Here is a 22,273-nt window from a genome sequence, read left to right as displayed (position 1 = left end):
AGGTGTGCGTGTGTCTGTTGTGTAGGTGTGCGTGTGTATGTTGTGTAGGTGTGCGTGTGTCTGTGTTGTGTAGGTGCGCATGTGTCTGTTGTGTAGGTGTGCGTGTGTCTGTGGGGAGTATGTTGTGTAGGTGTGCGTGTTTCTGTGTGTGGGGGTGAGAGTGTCTGTTGTGTAAGTGTGCATGTGTCTGTTGTGAAGGTGTGCGTGTGTCTGTGTGTGGTGGGGTGTGTTGTGTAGGTGTGCGTGTGTCTGTATGGAGGGAGTGTGTTGTGTAGGTGTGGGTGTTTCTGTGTGTGTGGTGGAGTCTGTCTGTTGTGTAGTTGTGCATGTGTCTGTTGTGTAGGTGAGCGTGTGTCTGTGTTGTGTAGGTGTGCGTGTGTCTGTGTTGTGTAGGTGTGCATGTGTCTGTGTGTGGAGGGGAGTGTGTTTGTTGTTTAGGTGTGCGTGTGTCTCTTGTGTAGGTGTGCATGTGTCTGTGTTGTGTAGGTGTGCGTGTGTCTGTTGTGTTGGTGTGCGTGTGTCTGTGTTGTGTAGGTGTGCGTGTGTCTGTGTGGGGCGGAGTGTGTTGTGTAGGTGTCTGTGTGGGGGAGGAGTGTTGTGTAGGTGTGCATGTGTCTGTGTGTGGGGGAGTGTGTCTGTTGTGTAAGTGTGCGTGTGTCTGTTGTGTAGGTGTGCGTGTGTCTCTGTTGTGTAGGTGTGTGTGTGTCTGTTGTGTAGGTGTGCGTGTGTCAGTGTGGTGGGAGTGTTGTGTAGCTGTGCATGTGTCTGTGTGAGGGGGGAGTGTTGTGTAGGTGTGCGTGTGTCTGTATGGCGGAATGTGTTGTGTAGGTGTGCGTGTTTCTATGTGTGGGGGGAGTGTTGTTTAGGTGTGCGTGTGTCTGTATGGGGGAGTGTGTTGTGTAGGTGTGCGTGTTTCTATGTGTGGGGGGAGTGTGTCTGTTGTATAGGTGTGCGTGTGTCTGTTGTGTAGGTGAGCTTGTGTCTGTGTTGTGTAGCTGTGCGTGTGTCTGTGTTGTGTAGGTTTGCATGTGTCTGTGTGTGGAGGGGAGTGTGTCTGTAGGGGTGCGAGTGTCTGTTGTGTAGGTGTGCGTGTGTCTGTGTTCTGTAGGTGTGCATGTGTCTGTGTGGGGGGAATGTTGTGTAGGTGTGCGTGTGTCTGTGGGGAGTATGTTGTGTAGGTGTGCGTGTTTCTGTGTGTGGGGGTGAGAGTGTCTGTTGTGTAAGTGTGCATGTGTCTGTTGTGAAGGTGTGCGTGTGTCTGTGTGTGGTGGGAGTGTGTTGTGTAGGTGTGCGTGTGTCTGTATGGAGGGAGTGTGTTGTGTAGGTGTGGGTGTTTCTGTGTGTGTGGTGGAGTCTGTCTGTTGTGTAGTTGTACGTGTGTCTGTTGTGTAGGTGAGCGTGTGTCTGTGTTGTGTAGGTGTGCGTGTGTCTGTGTTGTGTAGGTGTGCATGTGTCTGTGTGTGGAGGGGAGTGTGTTTGTTGTTTAGGTGTGCGTGTGTCTCTTGTGTAGGTGTGCATGTGTCTGTGTTGTGTAGGTGTGCGTGTGTCTGTTGTGTTGGTGTGCGTGTGTCTGTGTTGTGTAGGTGTGCGTGTGTCTGTGTGGGGCGGAGTGTGTTGTGTAGGTGTCTGTGTGGGGAAGGAGTGTTGTGTAGGTGTGCATGTGTCTGTGTGTGGGGGAGTGTGTCTGTTGTGTAAGTGTGCGTGTGTCTGTTGTGTAGGTGTGCGTGTGTCTCTGTTGTGTAGGTGTGTGTGTGTCTGTTGTGTAGGTGTGCGTGTGTCAGTGTGGTGGGAGTGTTGTGTAGCTGTGCATGTGTCTGTGTGAGGGGGGAGTGTTGTGTAGGTGTGCGTGTGTCTGTATGGCGGAATGTGTTGTGTAGGTGTGCGTGTTTCTATGTGTGGGGGGAGTGTTGTTTAGGTGTGCGTGTGTCTGGGGGGAGTATGTTGCATAGGTGTGCGTGTGTCTGTATGGGGGAGTGTTTTGTGTAGGTGTGCGTGTTTCTGTGTATGGGGGGAGTCTGTCTGTTGTGTAGGTGTGCGTGTGTCTGTGTGGGGGGGAGTGTGTTGTGTACGTGTCTGTGTGGGGGAGGAGTGTTGTGTAGGTGTGCGTGTGTCTGTGTGTGGTGGGGGAGTGTATTGCGTAGGTGTGCGTTGTCTGTGTGTAGGGGAGTGTGTTGCGTAGCTGTGCTTGTCTATGGGGGAGTGTTGTGTAGTTGTCCGTGTGTCTGTGTGTGGGGAGAGTGCTGTGTAGGTGTGTGTGTCTGTGTGGGGGGAGGGTGTTGTTTAGGTGTGCGTGTGTCGGGGGGAGTGAGTTATGAAGGTGTGCGTGTGTCTGTGGGTGGGAGTGTGTTGTGGAGGTCTGCGCGTGTGTGTGGGTGTGGAGTGTGTTGTGTAGGTGTGCGTGTGTCTTATGTGTAGGTATGCGTGTGTATGTTGTGTACGTGTGCGTGTGTCTGTGTTGTGTAGCTGTGCATGTGTCTGTTGTGTAGGTGTGTGTGTGTCTGGGGGGAGTATGTTGTGTAGGTGTGCGTGTGTCTGTGTGTGGGTGGAGTGTGTTGTGTAGGTGTGCGTGTGTCTGTGTGTGGGGGAGTGCGTTGTGTAGGTGTCTGTGTTGGGGAGGAGTGTTGTGTAGGCGTGCGTGTGTCTGTGTCTGGTGGGGGAGTGTGTTGCGTAGGAGTATGTTTGTCTGTGAGTAGGGGAGCGTGTTGCGTAGCTGTGCTTGTCTATGGGGGAGTGTTGTGTAGGTGTGCGTGTGTCTGTGTGTGGGGGGAGTGCTGTGTAGGTGTGTGTGTCTGTGTTGTGTAGGTGTGCGTGTGTCTGGGGGAGGATGTTGCGTAGTTGTGCGTGTCTATGGGGGGAATGTTGTGTAGGTGTGTGTGTGTATTTGTGTGGGGAGAGTGTGTTGTGTTGGTGTGCTTGTGTCTGTGTGGGGGGGAGTGTGTTGTGTAGGTGTCTGTGTGGGGAAGGAGTGTTGTGCAGGTGTGCGTGTGTCTGTGTGTGGTGGGGGATTGTGTTGCGTAGGTGTGCGTGTGTCTGTGTGTAGGGGAGTGTGTTGCGTAGCTGTGCTTGTCTATGGGGGGAGTGTTGTGTAGGTGTGCGTGTGTCAGTGTATGTGGGAGTGCTGTGTAGGTGTGTGTGTCTGTGTGGGGGGGAGTGCGTTGTTTAGGTGTGCGTGTGTCGGGGGGAGTGAGTTGTGTAGGTGTGCGTGTGTCTGTGGTTCGGAGTTTGTTTGGAGGTGTGCGCGTGTGTGTGTGTGGTGTGTGTTGTGTAGCTGTGTGTGTCTGTGTGGGGGGAGTGTGTTGTGTGGGTTTGCATATGTCTGTTGTGTAGGGGTGCGTGTGTCTGTTGTGTAGGGGTGCGTGTGTCTGTTGTGTAGGTGAGCCTGTGTCTGTGTTGTGTAGGTGTGCGTGTGTCTGTGTTGTGTAGGTTTGCATGTGTCTGTGTGTGGAGGGGAGTGTGTCTGTTGTTTAGGTGTGCGTGTTTCTGTTGTTTAGGTGTGTGTGTCTGTTGTGTAGGTGTGCGAGGGTCTGTGTTGTGTAGGTGTGCGTGTGTCTGTGTTGTGTAGGTGTGCGTGTGTCTGTGTGGTTGGGAGTGTGTTGTGTAGGTGTCTGTGTGGGGGAGGAGTGTTGTGTAGGTGTGCATGTGTCTGTGTGTGTGGTGAGTGTGTCTGTTGTGTAAGTGTGCGTGTGTATGTTGTGTAGGTGTGCATGTGTCTGTGTTGTGTAGGTGTGTGTGTCTGTTGTGTAGGTGTGCGTGTGTCTGTGTGTGGTGGAGTGTGTCTGTTGTGTAAGTGTGCGTGTGTCTGTGTTGTGTAGGTGTGCGTGTTTCTGTGTGTGGGGGGAGTGTGTCTGTTGTTTAGGTGTGCGTGTGTCTGTTGTGTAGGTGTGCGTGTGTATGTTGTGTTGGTGTGCGTGTGTCTGTGTTGTTTAGGTGCGCATGTGTCTGTTGTGTAGGTGTGCGTGTGTCTGTGGGGAGTATGTTGTGTAGGTGTGCGTGTTTCTGTGTGTGGGGGTGAGAGTTTCTGTTGTGTAAGTGTGCATGTGTCTGTTGTGAAGGTGTGCTTGTGTCTGTGTGTGGTGGGGTGTGTTGTGTAGGTGTGCGTGTGTCTGTATGGAGGGAGTGTGTTGTGTAGGTGTGGGTGTTTCTGTGTGTGTGGTGGAGTCTGTCTGTTGTGTAGTTGTGCGTGTGTCTGTTGTGTAGGTGAGCGTGTGTCTGTGTTGTGTAGGTGTGCGTGTGTCTGTGTTGTGTAGGTGTGCATGTGTCTGTGTGTGGAGGGGAGTGTGTTTGTTGTTTAGGTGTGCGTGTGTCTCTTGTGTAGGTGTGCATGTGTCTGTGTTGTGTAGGTGTGCGTGTGTCTGTTGTGTTGGTGTGCGTGTGTCTGTGTTGTGTAGGTGTGCGTGTGTCTGTGTGGGGCGGAGTGTGTTGTGTAGGTGTCTGTGTGGGGGAGGAGTGTTGTGTAGGTGTGCATGTGTCTGTGTGTGGGGGAGTGTGTCTGTTGTGTAAGTGTGCGTGTGTCTGTTGTGTAGGTGTGCGTGTGTCTCTGTTGTGTAGGTGTGTGTGTGTCTGTTGTGTAGGTGTGCGTGTGTCAGTGTGGTGGGAGTGTTGTGTAGCTGTGCATGTGTCTGTGTGAGGGGGGAGTGTTGTGTAGGTGTGCGTGTGTCTGTATGGCGGAATGTGTTGTGTAGGTGTGCGTGTTTCTATGTGTGGGGGGAGTGTTGTTTAGGTGTGCGTGTGTCTGTATGGGGGAGTGTGTTGTGTAGGTGTGCGTGTTTCTATGTGTGGGGGGAGTGTGTCTGTTGTATAGGTGTGCGTGTGTCTGTTGTGTAGGTGAGCTTGTGTCTGTGTTGTGTAGCTGTGCGTGTGTCTGTGTTGTGTAGGTTTGCATGTGTCTGTGTGTGGAGGGGAGTGTGTCTGTAGGGGTGCGAGTGTCTGTTGTGTAGGTGTGCGTGTGTCTGTGTTCTGTAGGTGTGCATGTGTCTGTGTGGGGAGAATGTTGTGTAGGTGTGCGTATGTCTGTGTTGTGTAGGTGTGCGTGTGTCTGTGTTGGATGGAGTGTGTTGTGTAGGTGTCTGTGTGGGGGAGGAGTGTTGTGTAGGTTTGCATGTGTCTGTGTCTGGGGGGGAGTGTGTCTGTTGTGTAAGAGTGCATGTTTCTGTTGTGTAGGTGTGCGTGTGTCTGTGTTGTGTAGGTGTGTGTGTGTCTGTTGTGTAGGTGTGCGTGTGTCTGTGTGGTGGGAGTGTGTTGTATAGGTGTGCGTGTCTGTGTGTGTGGGGAGTGTGTTGTGTAGGTGTGCGTGTGTCTGTATGTGGGTTGTGTGTTGTGTAGGTGTGGGTGTTTCTGTGTGGGGGGGAGTGTGTTGTTTAGGTGTGCGTGTGTCGGGGGAGTGAGTTGTGTAGCTGTGCGTGTGTCTGTGGGTCGGAGTGTGTTTGGAGCTGTGCGCGTGTGTGTGTGTGTGGAGTGTTTTGTGAAGCTGTGCGTGTGTCTGTGTGGGGGGAGTGTGTTGTGTGGGTTTGCATGTGTCTGTTGTGTAGGGGTGCGTGTGTCTGTTGTGTAGGGGTGCGTGTGTCTGTTGTGTAGGTGAGCCTGTGTCTGTGTTGTGTAGGTGTGCGTGTGTCTGTGTTGTGTAGGTTTGCATGTGTCTGTGTGTGGAGGGGAGTGTGTCTATTGTTTAGGTGTGCATGTGTCTGTTGTGTAAGTGTGCGTGTGTCTGTTGTGTAGGTGTGCGTGTGTCTGTGTTGTGTAGGTGTGTGTGTGTCTGTTATGTAGGTGTGCGTGTGTCTGTGTGTGGGGGGATTGTGTTGTGTAGGTGTGCATGTGTCTGTATGGGTAGGAGTGTGTTGTGTCGGTGTGCGTGTATCTGTGTGTGGGGGGAGTGTGTCAGTTGTGTAGGTGTGCGTGTGTCTGTTGTGTAGGTGAGCGTGTGTCTGTGTTGTGTAGGTGAGCTTGTATCTGTGTTGTGTAGGTGTGTGTGTGTCTGTGTTGTGTAGGTTTGCATGTGTCTGTGTGTGGAGGGGAGTGTGTCTATTGTTTAGGTGTGCATGTGTCTGTTGTGTAGGTGTGCGTGTGTCTGTGTGGGGGGGAGTGTGTTGTGTAGGTGTCTGTGTGGGGAAGGAGTGTTGTGTAGGTTTGAATGTGTCTGTGTTGTGTTGGTGTGCGTGGGTCCATTGTGTAGGTGTGCGTGTGTCTGTTGTGTAGGTGGGCGTTTGTCTGTATTTAGTAGGTGTGCGTGTGTCTGTGTTGTGTAGGTGTGCGTGTGTCTGGGGGGAGTATTTTGTGTATGTGTGTGTGTCTGTGTGTGGAGGGAGTGTGTTGTGTTGGTGTGTTTGTGTCTGTGTGGGGGGAGTGTGTTGTGTAGGTGTCTGTGTGGGTAAGGAGTGTTGTGTAGGTGCACGTCTGTCTGTGTGTGGTGGTGAGTATGTCGTGTAGGTGTGCGTGTGTCTGTGTGTGGGGGGAGTGTGTTGCGTAGATGTGCGTGTGTCTGTGTGTAGGGGAGTCTCTTGCGTAGGTGTGCGTGTCAATGATGGGGAAAGTTGTGTAGGTGTGCGTGTGTCTGTGTGGGGATAGTGTGTTGTGTAGGTGTGCGTGTGTCTGTGTGGGGGGGAGTGTGTTGTGTAGGTGTCTGTGTGGGGGAGGAGTGTTGTCTAGGTGTACGTGTGTCTGTGTGGTGGGGGAGTGTGTTGCGTAGGTGTGCGTTTGTCTGTGTGTAGGGGAGTGTGTTGCGTAGCTGTGCTTGTCTATGGGGGGAGTGTTGTGTAGGTGTGTGTGTGTCTGTGTGTGGGGGGAGTGCTGTGTAGGTGTGTTTGTCTGCGTGGGGGGAGTGTGTTGTTTAGGTGTGCGTGTGTCGGGGGGAGTGTGTTGTGTAGGTGTGCGAGTGGGTGGGAGTGTGATGTGTAGGTGTGCGCGTGTGTGTGTGGGGAGTGTGTTGTGTAGGTGTGCGTGTGTCTGTGTGGGGGGAGTGTGTTGTGTGGGTTTGCATGTGTCAGTGTGTAGGGGTGCGTGTGTCTGTTGTGTAGGTGTGCGTGTGTCTGTGTTGTGTAGGTGTGCGTGTGTCTGTGTAGGGGGAGTGTTGTGTAGGTGTGCGTTTGTCTGTGTTGTGTAGGTGTGCATGTGTCTGTTATGTAGGTATGCGTGTGTCTGTGTTGTGTAGGTTTGCGTGTGTCTGTGTGGACGGGAGTGTGTTGTGTAGGTGTCTGTGTGGGGGAGGAGTGTTGTCTAGGTGTGCATGTGGTGTAAGAGTGCGTGTGTCTGTTGTGTAGGTGTGCGTGTGTCTGTGTTGTGTAGGTGTGTGTGTGTCTGTTGTGTAGGTGTGCGTGTGTCTGTGTGGTGGGAGTGTGTTGTATAGGTGTGCGTGTCTGTGTGTGTGGGGAGTGTGTTGTGTAGGTGTGCGTGTGTCTGTATGTGGGGAGTGTGTTGTGTAGGTGTGGGTGTTTCTGTGTGTGGGTGGGAGTGTGTCTGTTGTGTAGTTGTGCGGGTGTCTGTTGTGTAGGTGATCCTGTGTCTGTGTTGAGTGGGTGTGCGTGTGTCTGTGTTGTGTAGGTTTGCATGTGTCTCTGTGTGGAGGGGAGAGTGTCTGTTGTTTAGGTGTGCGTGTGTCTGTTGTTTAGGTGTGCGTGTTACTGTTGGGTAGGTGTGCGTGTGTCTGTGTTGTGTAGGTGTGCGTGTGTCTGTTGTTTAGGTGTGCATGTGTCTGTTGTGTAGGTGTGCGTGTGTCTGTGTTGTGTAGGTGTGCATTTTGTCTGTGTTGTTTAGGTGTGTGTGTGTCTGTGTTGTGTAGGTGTGCGTGTGTCTAGGGGGAGTATGTTGTGTAGGTGTGCATGTCTATGGGGGGAATGTTGTGTAGGTGTGTGTGTGTCTCTGTGTGGGGGAGTGTGTTGTGTTGGTGTGCTTGTGTCTGTGTTGTGTAGGTGTGCGTGTGTCTGTGTTGTGTACGTTTGCATGTGTCTGTGTGTGGAGGGGAGTGTGTCTGTTGTTTAGGTGTGCGTGTGTCTGTTGTTTAGGTGTGTGTGTGTCTGTTGTTTAGGTGTGTGTGTGTCTGTTGTGTAGGTGTGCGTGTGTCTGTGTTGTAGAGATGTGCGTGTGTCTGTGTGGGGGGGAGTGTGTTGTGTAGGTGTCTGTGTGGGGGAGGAGTGTTGTGTAGGTGTGCATGTGTCTGTGTGTGTGGTGAGTGTGTCTGTTGTGTAAGTGTGCGTGTGTATGTTGTGTAGGTGTGCGTGTGTCTGTGTTGTGTAGGTGTGTGTGTGCTGAGTGTAGGTGTGCGTGTGTCTGTGTGTGGGGGGATTGTGTTGTGTAGGTGTGCATGTGTCTGTATGGGTAGGAGTGTATTGTGTCGGTGTGCGTGTTTCTGTGTGTGGGGGGAGTGTGTCAGTTGCGTAGGTGTGCGTGTGTCTGTTGTGTAGGTGAGCGTGTGTCTGTGTTGTGTAGGTGAGCGTGTGTCTGTGTTGTGTAGGTGAGCGTGTGTCTGTGTTGTGTAGGTGAGCTTGTATCTGTGTTGTGTAGGTGTGCGTTTGTCTGTGTTGTGTAGGTTTGCATGTGTCTGTGTGTGGAGGGGAGTGTGTCTATTGTTTAGGTGTGCATGTGTCTGTTGTGTAGGTGTGCATGTGTCTGTGTTGTGTAGGTGTGCGTGTGTCTGTTGTGTTGGTGTGCGTGTGTCTGTTGTGTAGGTATGCGTTTGTCTGTGTTTAGTAGGTGTGCGTGTGTCTGTGTTGTGTAGGTGTTCGTGTGTCTGGGGGGAGTATTTTGTGTAGGTGTTCGTGTGTCTGTGTGTTTGGGAAGTGTGTTGTGTAGGTGTGTGTGTCTGTGTGGGGGGAGTGTGTTGTTTAGGTGTGCGTGTGTCGGGGGTAGTGTGTTGTGTAGGTGTGTGTGTGGGTGGGAGTGTGTTGTGTAGGTGTGCGCGTGTGTGTGTGGGGAGTGTGTTGTGTAGGTGTGCGTGTGTCTGTGTGGGGGGAGTGTGTTGTGTGGGTTTGCATGTGTCAGTGTGTAGGGGTGCGTGTGTCTGTTGTGTAGGTGTGCGTGTGTCTGTGTGGGGGGAGTGTTGTGTAGGTGTGCGTTTGTCTGTGTGGTGTAGGTGTGCATGTGTCTGTTATGTAGGTGTGCGTGTGTCTGTGTTGTGTAGGTTTGCGTGTGTCTGTGTGGACGGGAGTGTGTTGTGTAGGTGTCTGTGTGGGGGAGGAGTGTTGTCTAGGTGTGCATGTGTCTGTGTGTGGGGGGGAGTGTGTCTGTGGTGTAAGAGTGCGTGTGTCTGTTGTGTAGGTGTGCGTGTGTCTGTGTTGTGTAGGTGTGTGTGTGTCTGTTGTGTAGGTGTGCGTGTGTCTGTGTGGTGGGAGTGTGTTGTATAGGTGTGCGTGTCTGTGTGTGTGGGGAGTGTGTTGTGTAGGTGTGCGTGTGTCTGTATGTGGGGAGTGTGTTGTGTAGGTGTGGGTGTTTCTGTGTGTGGGGGGGAGTGTGTCTGTTGTGTAGTTGTGCGGGTCTCTGTTGTGTATGTGATCCTGTTTCTGTGTTGTGTGGGTTTGCGTGTGTCTGTGTTGTGTAGATTTGCATGTGTCTGTGTGTGGAGGGGAGAGTGTCTGTTGTTTAGGTGTGCGTGTGTCTGTTGTTTAGGTGTGCGTGTTACTGTTGGGTAGGTGTGCGTGTGTCTGTGTTGTGTAGGTGTGCGTGTGTCTGTGTGGGGGGGAGTGTGTTGTGTAGGTGTCTGTGTGGGGGAGGAGTGTTGTGTAGGTGTGCATGTGTCAGTGTGTGGGGGAGTGTGTCTGTTGCGTAAGTGTGCGTGTCTGTTGTGTAGGTGTGCGTGTGTCTCTGTTGTGTAGGTGTGTGTGTGTCTGTTGTGTAGGTGTGCGTGTGTCTGTGTGTGGTGGGAGTGTTGTGTAGGTGTGCATGTGTCTGTATGGGGGAGTGTGTTGTGTAGGTGTGCGTGTTTCTATGTGTGGGGGGAGTGTGTCTGTTCTGTAGGTGTGCGTGTGTCTGTTGTGTAGGTGAGTTTGTGTCTGTGTTGTGTAGCTGTGCGTGTGTCTGTGTTGTGTAGGTTTGCATGTGTCTGTGTGTGGAGGGGAGTGTGTCTGTAGGGGTGCGTGTGTCTGTTGTGTAGGTGTGCGTGTGTCTGTGTTGTGTAGGTGTGCGTGTGTCTGTGTGGGGGGAGTGTTGTGTAGGTGTGCGTTTGTCTGTGTTGTGTAGGTGTGCGTGTGTCTGTGTGGGATGGAGTGTGTTGTGTAGGTGTCTGTGTGGGGGAGGAGTGTTGTGAAGGTGTGCATGTGTCTGTGTGTGGGGGGGAGTGTGTCTATTGTGTAAGAGTGCATGTTTCTGTTGTGTAGGTGTGCGTGTGTCTATGTTGTGTAGGTGTGTGTGTGTCTGTTGTGTAGGTGTGCGTGTGTCTGTGTGGTGGGAGTGTGTTGTATAGGTATGCGTGTCTGTGTGTGTGGGGAGTGTGTTGTGTAGGTGTGCGTGTGTCTGTATGTGGGGAGTGTGTTGTGTAGGTGTGGGTGTTTCTGTGTGTGGGGGGGAGTGTGTCTGTTGTGTAGTTGTGTGGGTGTCTGTTGTGTAGGTGATCCTTTGTCTGTGTTGTGTGGGTGTGCGTGTGTCTGTGTTGTGTAGGTTTGCATGTGTCTGTGTGTGGAGGGGAGAGTGTCTGTTGTTTAGGTGTGCGTGTTTCTGTTGGGTAGGTGTGCATGTGTCTGTTGTGTAGTTGTGCATGTGTCTGTTATGTAGGTGTGCATGTGTCTGTTGTGTAGGTGTGCGTGTGTCTATGTTGTGTAGGTGTGTGTGTGTCTGTTGTGTAGGTGTGCGTGTGTCTGTGTGGTGGGAGTGTGTTGTATAGGTATGCGTGTCTGTGTGTGTGGGGAGTGTGTTGTGTAGGTGTGCGTGTGTCTGTATGTGGGGAGTGTGTTGTGTAGGTGTGGGGGGGAGTGTGTTGTGTAGGTGTCTGTGTGGGGGAGGAGTGTTGTGTAGGTGTGCATGTGTCTGTGTGTGTGGTGAGTGTGTCTGTTGTGTAAGTGTGCGTGTGTATGTTGTGTAGGTGTGCGTGTGTCTGTGTTGTGTAGGTGTGTGTGTGTCTGAGTGTAGGTGTGCGTGTGTCTGTGTGTGGGGGGATTGTGTTGTGTAGGTGTGCATGTGTCTGTATGGGTAGGAGTGTATTGTGTCGGTGTGCGTGTTTCTGTGTGTGGGGGGAGTGTGTCAGTTGCGTAGGTGTGCGTGTGTCTGTTGTGTAGGTGAGCGTGTGTCTGTGTTGTGTAGGTGAGCGTGTGTCTGTGTTGTGTAGGTGAGCGTGTGTCTGTGTTGTGTAGGTGAGCTTGTATCTGTGTTGTGTAGGTGTGCGTTTGTCTGTGTTGTGTAGGTTTGCATGTGTCTGTGTGTGGAGGGGAGTGTGTCTATTGTTTAGGTGTGCATGTGTCTGTTGTGTAGGTGTGCGTGTGTCTGTGTTGTGTAGGTGTGCGTGTGTCTGTTGTGTTGGTGTGCGTGTGTCTGTTGTGTAGGTATGCGTTTGTCTGTGTTTAGTAGGTGTGCGTGTGTCTGTGTTGTGTAGGTGTTCGTGTGTCTGGGGGGAGTATTTTGTGTAGGTGTTCGTGTGTCTGTGTGTTTGGGAAGTGTGTTGTGTAGGTGTGTGTGTCTGTGTGGGGGGAGTGTGTTGTTTAGGTGTGCGTGTGTCGGGGGTAGTGTGTTGTGTAGGTGTGTGTGTGGGTGGGAGTGTGTTGTGTAGGTGTGCGCGTGTGTGTGTGGGGAGTGTGTTGTGTAGGTGTGCGTGTGTCTGTGTGGGGGGAGTGTGTTGTGTGGGTTTGCATGTGTCAGTGTGTAGGGGTGCGTGTGTCTGTTGTGTAGGTGTGCGTGTGTCTGTGTTGTGTAGGTGTGCGTGTGTCTGTGTGGGGGGAGTGTTGTGTAGGTGTGCGTTTGTCTGTGTGGTGTAGGTGTGCATGTGTCTGTTATGTAGGTGTGCGTGTGTCTGTGTTGTGTAGGTTTGCGTGTGTCTGTGTGGACGGGAGTGTGTTGTGTAGGTGTCTGTGTGGGGGAGGAGTGTTGTCTAGGTGTGCATGTGTCTGTGAGTGGGGGGGAGTGTGTCTGTGGTGTAAGAGTGCGTGTGTCTGTTGTGTAGGTGTGCGTGTGTCTGTGTTGTGTAGGTGTGTGTGTGTCTGTTGTGTAGGTGTGCGTGTGTCTGTGTGGTGGGAGTGTGTTGTATAGGTGTGCGTGTCTGTGTGTGTGGGGAGTGTGTTGTGTAGGTGTGCGTGTGTCTGTATGTGGGGAGTGTGTTGTGTAGGTGTGGGTGTTTCTGTGTGTGGGGGGGAGTGTGTCTGTTGTGTAGTTGTGTGGGTGTCTGTTGTGTAGGTGATCCTTTGTCTGTGTTGTGTGGGTGTGCGTGTGTCTGTGTTGTGTAGGTTTGCATGTGTCTGTGTGTGGAGGGGAGAGTGTCTGTTGTTTAGGTGTGCGTGTTTCTGTTGGGTAGGTGTGCATGTGTCTGTTGTGTAGTTGTGCATGTGTCTGTTATGTAGGTGTGCATGTGTCTGTTGTGTAGGTGTGCGTGTGTCTATGTTGTGTAGGTGTGTGTGTGTCTGTTGTGTAGGTGTGCGTGTGTCTGTGTGGTGGGAGTGTGTTGTATAGGTATGCGTGTCTGTGTGTGTGGGGAGTGTGTTGTGTAGGTGTGCGTGTGTCTGTATGTGGGGAGTGTGTTGTGTAGGTGTGGGTGTTTCTGTGTGTGGGGGGGAGTGTGTCTGTTGTGTAGTTGTGTGGGTGTCTGTTGTGTAGGTGATCCTTTGTCTGTGTTGTGTGGGTGTGCGTGTGTCTGTGTTGTGTAGGTTTGCATGTGTCTGTGTGTGGAGGGGAGAGTGTCTGTTGTTTAGGTGTGTGTGTTTCTGTTGGGTAGGTGTGCATGTGTCTGTTGTGTAGTTGTGCATGTGTCTGTTGTGTAGGTGTGCATGTGTCTGTTGTGTAGGTGTGCGTGTGTCTGTGTTGTGTAGGTGTGCATTTTGTCTTTGTTGTGTAGGTGTGTGTGTGTCTGTGTTGTGTAGGTGTGCGTGTGTCTGGGGGGAGTATGTTGTGTAGGTGTGCGTGTCTATGGGGGGAAAGTTGTGTAGGTGTGTGTGTGTCTGTGTGTGGGGGGAGTGTGTTGTGTAGGTGTCTGTGTGGGGGAGGAGTGTTGTGCAGGTGTGCGTGTGTCTGTGTGTGGTGGGGGATTGTGTTGCGTAGGTGTGCGTGTGTCTGTGTGTATGGGAGTGTGTTGCGTAGCTGTGCTTGTCTATGGGGGGAGTGTTGTGTAGGTGTGCATGTGTCAGTGTATGGGGGAGTGCTGTGTAGGTGTGTGTGTCTGTGTGGAGGGAGTGTGTTGTTTAGGTGTGCGTGTGTCGGGGGGAGTGAGTTGTGTAGGTGTGCGTGTGTCTGGGTCGGAGTGTGTTTGCAGGTGTGCACGTGTGTGTGTGTGTGGTGTGTGTTGTGTAGCTGTGCGTGTGTCTGTTTGGGGGGAGTGTGTTGTGTGGGTTTGCATGTGTCTGTTGTGTAGGGGTGCGTGTGTCTGTTGTGTAGGGGTGCGTGTCTGTTGTGTAGGTGAGCCTGTGTCTGTGTTGTGTAGGTGTGCGTGTGTCTAGGGGGAGTATGTTGTGTAGGTGTGCATGTCTATGGGGGGAATGTTGTGTAGGTGTGTGTGTGTCTCTGTGTGGGGGAGTGTGTTGTGTTGGTGTGCTTGTGTCTGTGTTGTGTAGGTGTGCGTGTGTCTGTGTTGTGTAGGTTTGCATGTGTCTGTGTGTGGAGGGGAGTGTGTCTGTTGTTTAGGTGTGCGTGTGTCTGTTGTTTAGGTGTGTGTGTGTCTGTTGTTTAGGTGTGTGTGTGTCTGTTGTGTAGGTGTGCGTGTGTCTGTGTTGTGGAGGTGTGCGTGTGTCTGTGTGGGGGGGAGTGTGTTGTGTAGGTGTCTGTGTGGGGGAGGAGTGTTGTGTAGGTGTGCATGTGTCTGTGTGTGTGGTGAGTGTGTCTGTTGTGTAAGTGTGCGTGTGTATGTTGTGTAGGTGTGCGTGTGTCTGTGTTGTGTAGGTGTGTGTGTGTCTGAGTGTAGGTGTGCATGTGTCTGTGTGTGGGGGGATTGTGTTGTGTAGGTGTGCATGTGTCTGTATGGGTAGGAGTGTATTGTGTCAGTGTGCGTGTTTCTGTGTGTGGGGGGAGTGTGTCAGTTGCGTAGGTGTGCGTGTGTCTGTTGTGTAGGTGAGCGTGTGTCTGTGTTGTGTAGGTGAGCGTGTGTCTGTGTTGTGTAGGTGAGCGTGTGTCTGTATTGTGTAGGTGAGCTTGTATCTGTGTTGTGTAGGTGTGCGTTTGTCTGTGTTGTGTAGGTTTGCATGTGTCTGTGTGTGGAGGGGAGTGTGTCTATTGTTTAGGTGTGCATGTGTCTGTTGTGTAGGTGTGCGTGTGTCTGTGTTGTGTAGGTGTGCGTGTGTCTGTTGTGTTGGTGTGCGTGTGTCTGTTGTGTAGGTTTGCGTGTGTCTGTGTGGACGGGAGTGTGTTGTGTAGGTGTCTGTGTGGGGGAGGAGTGTTGTCTAGGTGTGCATGTGTCTGTGTGTGGGGGGGAGTGTGTCTGTGGTGTAAGAGTGCGTGTGTCTGTTGTGTAGGTGTGCGTGTGTCTGTGTTGTGTAGGTGTGTGTGTGTCTGTTGTGTAGGTGTGCGTGTGTCTGTGTGGTGGGAGTGTGTTGTATAGGTGTGCGTGTCTGTGTGTGTGGGGAGTGTGTTGTGTAGGTGTGCGTGTGTCTGTATGTGGGGAGTGTGTTGTGTAGGTGTGGGTGTTTCTGTGTGTGGGGGGGAGTGTGTCTGTTGTGTAGTTGTGCGGGTCTCTGTTGTGTATGTGATCCTGTTTCTGTGTTGTGTGGGTTTGCGTGTGTCTGTGTTGTGTAGATTTGCATGTGTCTGTGTGTGGAGGGGAGAGTGTCTGTTGTTTAGGTGTGCGTGTGTCTGTTGTTTAGGTGTGCGTGTTACTGTTGGGTAGGTGTGCGTGTGTCTGTGTTGTGTAGGTGTGCGTGTGTCTGTGTGGGGGGGAGTGTGTTGTGTAGGTGTCTGTGTGGGGGAGGAGTGTTGTGTAGGTGTGCATGTGTCAGTGTGTGGGGGAGTGTGTCTGTTGCGTAAGTGTGCGTGTCTGTTGTGTAGGTGTGCGTGTGTCTCTGTTGTGTAGGTGTGTGTGTGTCTGTTGTGTAGGTGTGCGTGTGTCTGTGTGTGGTGGGAGTGTTGTGTAGGTGTGCATGTGTCTGTATGGGGGAGTGTGTTGTGTAGGTGTGCGTGTTTCTATGTGTGGGGGGAGTGTGTCTGTTCTGTAGGTGTGCGTGTGTCTGTTGTGTAGGTGAGTTTGTGTCTGTGTTGTGTAGCTGTGCGTGTGTCTGTGTTGTGTAGGTTTGCATGTGTCTGTGTGTGGAGGGGAGTGTGTCTGTAGGGGTGCGTGTGTCTGTTGTGTAGGTGTGCGTGTGTCTGTGTTGTGTAGGTGTGCGTGTGTCTGTGTGGGGGGAGTGTTGTGTAGGTGTGCGTTTGTCTGTGTTGTGTAGGTGTGCGTGTGTCTGTGTGGGATGGAGTGTGTTGTGTAGGTGTCTGTGTGGGGGAGGAGTGTTGTGAAGGTGTGCATGTGTCTGTGTGTGGGGGGGAGTGTGTCTATTGTGTAAGAGTGCATGTTTCTGTTGTGTAGGTGTGCGTGTGTCTATGTTGTGTAGGTGTGTGTGTGTCTGTTGTGTAGGTGTGCGTGTGTCTGTGTGGTGGGAGTGTGTTGTATAGGTATGCGTGTCTGTGTGTGTGGGGAGTGTGTTGTGTAGGTGTGCGTGTGTCTGTATGTGGGGAGTGTGTTGTGTAGGTGTGGGTGTTTCTGTGTGTGGGGGGGAGTGTGTCTGTTGTGTAGTTGTGTGGGTGTCTGTTGTGTAGGTGATCCTTTGTCTGTGTTGTGTGGGTGTGCGTGTGTCTGTGTTGTGTAGGTTTGCATGTGTCTGTGTGTGGAGGGGAGAGTGTCTGTTGTTTAGGTGTGCGTGTTTCTGTTGGGTAGGTGTGCATGTGTCTGTTGTGTAGTTGTGCATGTGTCTGTTATGTAGGTGTGCATGTGTCTGTTGTGTAGGTGTGCGTGTGTCTATGTTGTGTAGGTGTGTGTGTGTCTGTTGTGTAGGTGTGCGTGTGTCTGTGTGGTGGGAGTGTGTTGTATAGGTATGCGTGTCTGTGTGTGTGGGGAGTGTGTTGTGTAGGTGTGCGTGTGTCTGTATGTGGGGAGTGTGTTGTGTAGGTGTGGGGGGGAGTGTGTTGTGTAGGTGTCTGTGTGGGGGAGGAGTGTTGTGTAGGTGTGCATGTGTCTGTGTGTGTGGTGAGTGTGTCTGTTGTGTAAGTGTGCGTGTGTATGTTGTGTAGGTGTGCGTGTGTCTGTGTTGTGTAGGTGTGTGTGTGTCTGAGTGTAGGTGTGCGTGTGTCTGTGTGTGGGGGGATTGTGTTGTGTAGGTGTGCATGTGTCTGTATGGGTAGGAGTGTATTGTGTCGGTGTGCGTGTTTCTGTGTGTGGGGGGAGTGTGTCAGTTGCGTAGGTGTGCGTGTGTCTGTTGTGTAGGTGAGCGTGTGTCTGTGTTGTGTAGGTGAGCGTGTGTCTGTGTTGTGTAGGTGAGCGTGTGTCTGTGTTGTGTAGGTGAGCTTGTATCTGTGTTGTGTAGGTGTGCGTTTGTCTGTGTTGTGTAGGTTTGCATGTGTCTGTGTGTGGAGGGGAGTGTGTCTATTGTTTAGGTGTGCATGTGTCTGTTGTGTAGGTGTGCGTGTGTCTGTGTTGTGTAGGTGTGCGTGTGTCTGTTGTGTTGGTGTGCGTGTGTCTGTTGTGTAGTATGCGTTTGTCTGTGTTTAGTAGGTGTGCGTGTGTCTGTGTTGTGTAGGTGTTCGTGTGTCTGGGGGGAGTATTTTGTGTAGGTGTTCGTGTGTCTGTGTGTTTGGGAAGTGTGTTGTGTAGGTGTGTGTGTCTGTGTGGGGGGAGTGTGTTGTTTAGGTGTGCGTGTGTCGGGGGTAGTGTGTTGTGTAGGTGTGTGTGTGGGTGGGAGTGTGTTGTGTAGGTGTGCGCGTGTGTGTGTGGGGAGTGTGTTGTGTAGGTGTGCGTGTGTCTGTGTGGGGGGAGTGTGTTGTGTGGGTTTGCATGTGTCAGTGTGTAGGGGTGCGTGTGTCTGTTGTGTAGGTGTGCGTGTGTCTGTGTTGTGTAGGTGTGCGTGTGTCTGTGTGGGGGGAGTGTTGTGTAGGTGTGCGTTTGTCTGTGTGGTGTAGGTGTGCATGTGTCTGTTATGTAGGTGTGCGTGTGTCTGTGTTGTGTAGGTTTGCGTGTGTCTGTGTGGACGGGAGTGTGTTGTGTAGGTGTCTGTGTGGGGGAGGAGTGTTGTCTAGGTGTGCATGTGTCTGTGAGTGGGGGGGAGTGTGTCTGTGGTGTAAGAGTGCGTGTGTCTGTTGTGTAGGTGTGCGTGTGTCTGTGTTGTGTAGGTGTGTGTGTGTCTGTTGTGTAGGTGTGCGTGTGTCTGTGTGGTGGGAGTGTGTTGTATAGGTGTGCGTGTCTGTGTGTGTGGGGAGTGTGTTGTGTAGGTGTGCGTGTGTCTGTATGTGGGGAGTGTGTTGTGTAGGTGTGGGTGTTTCTGTGTGTGGGGGGGAGTGTGTCTGTTGTGTAGTTGTGCGGGTCTCTGTTGTGTATGTGATCCTGTTTCTGTGTTGTGTGGGTTTGCGTGTGTCTGTGTTGTGTAGATTTGCATGTGTCTGTGTGTGGAGGGGAGAGTGTCTGTTGTTTAGGTGTGCGTGTGTCTGTTGTTTAGGTGTGCGTGTTACTGTTGGGTAGGTGTGCGTGTGTCTGTGTTGTGTAGGTGTGCGTGTGTCTGTGTGGGGGGGAGTGTGTTGTGTAGGTGTGGGTGTTTCTGTGTGTGTGGTGGAGTCTGTCTGTTGTGTAGTTGTGCGTGTGTCTGTTGTGTAGGTGAGCGTGTGTCTGTGTTGTGTAGGTGTGCGTGTGTCTGTGTTGTGTAGGTGTGCATGTGTCTGTGTGTGGAGGGGAGTGTGTTTGTTGTTTAGGTGTGCGTGTGTCTCTTGTGTAGGTGTGCATGTGTCTGTGTTGTGTAGGTGTGCGTGTGTCTGTTGTGTTGGTGTGCGTGTGTCTGTGTTGTGTAGGTGTGCGTGTGTCTGTGTGGGGCGGAGTGTGTTGTGTAGGTGTCTGTGTGGGGGAGGAGTGTTGTGTAGGTGTGCATGTGTCTGTGTGTGGGGGAGTGTGTCTGTTGTGTAAGTGTGCGTGTGTCTGTTGTGTAGGTGTGCGTGTGTCTCTGTTGTGTAGGTGTGTGTGTGTCTGTTGTGTAGGTGTGCGTGTGTCAGTGTGGTGGGAGTGTTGTGTAGCTGTGCATGTGTCTGTGTGAGGGGGGAGTGTTGTGTAGGTGTGCGTGTGTCTGTATGGCGGAATGTGTTGTGTAGGTGTGCGTGTTTCTATGTGTGGGGGGAGTGTTGTTTAGGTGTGCGTGTGTCTGGGGGGAGTATGTTGCATAGGTGTGCGTGTGTCTGTATGGGGGAGTGTTTTGTGTAGGTGTGCGTGTTTCTGTGTATGGGGGGAGTCTGTCTGTTGTGTAGGTGTGCGTGTGTCTGTGTGGGGGGGAGTGTGTTGTGTACGTGTCTGTGTGGGGGAGGAGTGTTGTGTAGGTGTGCGTGTGTCTGTGTGTGGTGGGGGAGTGTATTGCGTAGGTGTGCGTTGTCTGTGTGTAGGGGAGTGTGTTGCGTAGCTGTGCTTGTCTATGGGGGAGTGTTGTGTAGGTGTCCGTGTGTCTGTGTGTGGGGGGAGTGCTGTGTAGGTGTGTGTGTCTGTGTGGGGGGAGGGTGTTGTTTAGGTGTGCGTGTGTCGGGGGGAGTGAGTTGTGAAGGTGTGCGTGTGTCTGTGGGTGGGAGTGTGTTGTGGAGGTCTGCGCGTGTGTGTGGGTGTGGAGTGTGTTGTGTAGGTGTGCGTGTGTCTTATGTGTAGGTATGCGTGTGTATGTTGTGTACGTGTGCGTGTGTCTGTGTTGTGTAGCTGTGCATGTGTCTGTTGTGTAGGTGTGTGTGTGTCTGGGGGGAGTATGTTGTGTAGGTGTGCGTGTGTCTGTGTGTGGGTGGAGTGTGTTGTGTAGGTGTGCGTGTGTCTGTGTGTGGGGGAGTGTGTTGTGTAGGTGTCTGTGTTGGGGAGGAGTGTTGTGTAGGCGTGCGTGTGTCTGTGTCTGGTGGGGGAGTGTGTTGCGTAGGAGTATGTTTGTCTGTGAGTAGGGGAGCGTGTTGCGTAGCTGTGCTTGTCTATGGGGGAGTGTTGTGTAGGTGTGCGTGTGTCTGTGTGTGGGGGGAGTGCTGTGTAGGTGTGTGTGTCTGTGTTGTGTAGGTGTGCGTGTGTCTGGGGGAGGATGTTGCGTAGTTGTGCGTGTCTATGGGGGGAATGTTGTGTAGGTGTGTGTGTGTATTTGTGTGGGGAGAGTGTGTTGTGTTGGTGTGCTTGTGTCTGTGTGGGGGGGAGTGTGTTGTGTAGGTGTCTGTGTGGGGAAGGAGTGTTGTGCAGGTGTGCGTGTGTCTGTGTGTGGTGGGGGATTGTGTTGCGTAGGTGTGCGTGTGTCTGTGTGTAGGGGAGTGTGTTGCGTAGCTGTGCTTGTCTATGGGGGGAGTGTTGTGTAGGTGTGCGTGTGTCAGTGTATGTGGGAGTGCTGTGTAGGTGTGTGTGTCTGTGTGGGGGGGAGTGCGTTGTTTAGGTGTGCGTGTGTTGGGGGGAGTGAGTTGTGTAGGTGTGCGTGTGTCTGTGGTTCGGAGTTTGTTTGGAGGTGTGCGCGTGTGTGTGTGTGGTGTGTGTTGTGTAGCTGTGTGTGTCTGTGTGGGGGGAGTGTGTTGTGTGGGTTTGCATATATCTGTTGTGTAGGGGTGCGTGTGTCTGTTGTGTAGGGGTGCGTGTGTCTGTTGTGTAGGTGAGCCTGTGTCTGTGTTGTGTAGGTGTGCGTGTGTCTGTGTTGTGTAGGTTTGCATGTGTCTGTGTGTGGAGGGGAGTGTGTCTGTTGTTTAGGTGTGCGTGTTTCTGTTGTTTAGGTGTGTGTGTCTGTTGTGTAGGTGTGCGAGGGTCTGTGTTGTGTAGGTGTGCGTGTGTCTGTGTTGTGTAGGTGTGCGTGTGTCTGTGTGGTTGGGAGTGTGTTGTGTAGGTGTCTGTGTGGGGGAGGAGTGTTGTGTAGGTGTGCATGTGTCTGTGTGTGTGGTGAGTGTGTCTGTTGTGTAAGTGTGCGTGTGTATGTTGTGTAGGTGTGCATGTGTCTGTGTTGTGTAGGTGTGTGTGTGTCTGTTGTGTAGGTGTGCGTGTGTCTGTGTGTGGTGGAGTGTGTCTGTTGTGTAAGTGTGCGTGTGTCTGTGTTGTGTAGGTGTGCGTGTTTCTGTGTGTGGGGGGAGTGTGTCTGTTGTTTAGGTGTGCGTGTGTCTGTTGTGTAGGTGTGCGTGTGTATGTTGTGTAGGTGTGCGTGTGTCTGTGTTGTGTAGGTGCGCATGTGTCTGTTGTGTAGGTGTGCGTGTGTCTGTGGGGAGTATGTTGTGTAGGTGTGCGTGTTTCTGTGTGTGGGGGTGAGAGTGTCTGTTGTGTAAGTGTGCATGTGTCTGTTGTGAAGGTGTGCGTGTGTCTGTGTGTGGTGGGGTGTGTTGTGTAGGTGTGCGTGTGTCTGTATGGAGGGAGTGTGTTGTGTAGGTGTGGGTGTTTCTGTGTGTGTGGTGGAGTCTGTCTGTTGTGTAGTTGTGCATGTGTCTGTTGTGTAGGTGAGCGTGTGTCTGTGTTGTGTAGGTGTGCGTGTGTCTGTGTTGTGTAGGTGTGCATGTGTCTGTGTGTGGAGGGGAGTGTGTTTGTTGTTTAGGTGTGCGTGTGTCTCTTGTGTAGGTGTGCATGTGTCTGTGTTGTGTAGGTGTGCGTGTGTCTGTTGTGTTGGTGTGCGTGTGTCTGTGTTGTGTAGGTGTGCGTGTGTCTGTGTGGGGCGGAGTGTGTTGTGTAGGTGTCTGTGTGGGGGAGGAGTGTTGTGTAGGTGTGCATGTGTCTGTGTGTGGGGGAGTGTGTCTGTTGTGTAAGTGTGCGTGTGTCTGTTGTGTAGGTGTGCGTGTGTCTCTGTTGTGTAGGTGTGTGTGTGTCTGTTGTGTAGGTGTGCGTGTGTCAGTGTGGTGGGAGTGTTGTGTAGCTGTGCATGTGTCTGTATGAGGGGGGAGTGTTGTGTAGGTGTGCGTGTGTCTGTATGGCGGAATGTGTTGTGTAGGTGTGCGTGTTTCTATGTGTGGGGGGAGTGTTGTTTAGGTGTGCGTGTGTCTGTATGGGGGAGTGTGTTGTGTAGGTGTGCGTGTTTCTATGTGTGGGGGGAGTGTGTCTGTTGTATAGGTGTGCGTGTGTCTGTTGTGTAGGTGAGCTTGTGTCTGTGTTGTGTAGCTGTGCGTGTGTCTGTGTTGTGTAGGTTTGCATGTGTCTGTGTGTGGAGGGGAGTGTGTCTGTAGGGGTGCGAGTGTCTGTTGTGTAGGTGTGCGTGTGTCTGTGTTCTGTAGGTGTGCATGTGTCTGTGTGGGGGGAATGTTGTGTAGGTGTGCGTGTGTCTGTGGGGAGTATGTTGTGTAGGTGTGCGTGTTTCTGTGTGTGGGGGTGAGAGTGTCTGTTGTGTAAGTGTGCATGTGTCTGTTGTGAAGGTGTGCGTGTGTCTGTGTGTGGTGGGAGTGTGTTGTGTAGGTGTGCGTGTGTCTGTATGGAGGGAGTGTGTTGTGTAGGTGTGGGTGTTTCTGTGTGTGTGGTGGAGTCTGTCTGTTGTGTAGTTGTACGTGTGTCTGTTGTGTAGGTGAGCGTGTGTCTGTGTTGTGTAGGTGTGCGTGTGTCTGTGTTGTGTAGGTGTGCATGTGTCTGTGTGTGGAGGGGAGTGTGTTTGTTGTTTAGGTGTGCGTGTGTCTCTTGTGTAGGTGTGCATGTGTCTGTGTTGTGTAGGTGTGCGTGTGTCTGTTGTGTTGGTGTGCGTGTGTCTGTGTTGTGTAGGTGTGCGTGTGTCTGTGTGGGGCGGAGTGTGTTGTGTAGGTGTCTGTGTGGGGGAGGAGTGTTGTGTAGGTGTGCATGTGTCTGTGTGTGGGGGAGTGTGTCTGTTGTGTAAGTGTGCGTGTGTCTGTTGTGTAGGTGTGCGTGTGTCTCTGTTGTGTAGGTGTGTGTGTGTCTGTTGTGTAGGTGTGCGTGTGTCAGTGTGGTGGGAGTGTTGTGTAGCTGTGCATGTGTCTGTGTGAGGGGGGAGTGTTGTGTAGGTGTGCGTGTGTCTGTATGGCGGAATGTGTTGTGTAGGTGTGCGTGTTTCTATGTGTGGGGGGAGTGTTGTTTAGG

Source organism: Narcine bancroftii, chromosome 8 (genome assembly GCF_036971445.1).
Source record: "Narcine bancroftii isolate sNarBan1 chromosome 8, sNarBan1.hap1, whole genome shotgun sequence".
Classification (NCBI taxonomy): domain Eukaryota; kingdom Metazoa; phylum Chordata; class Chondrichthyes; order Torpediniformes; family Narcinidae; genus Narcine; species Narcine bancroftii.
Note: the sequence above shows the minus strand (reverse complement) of the source record.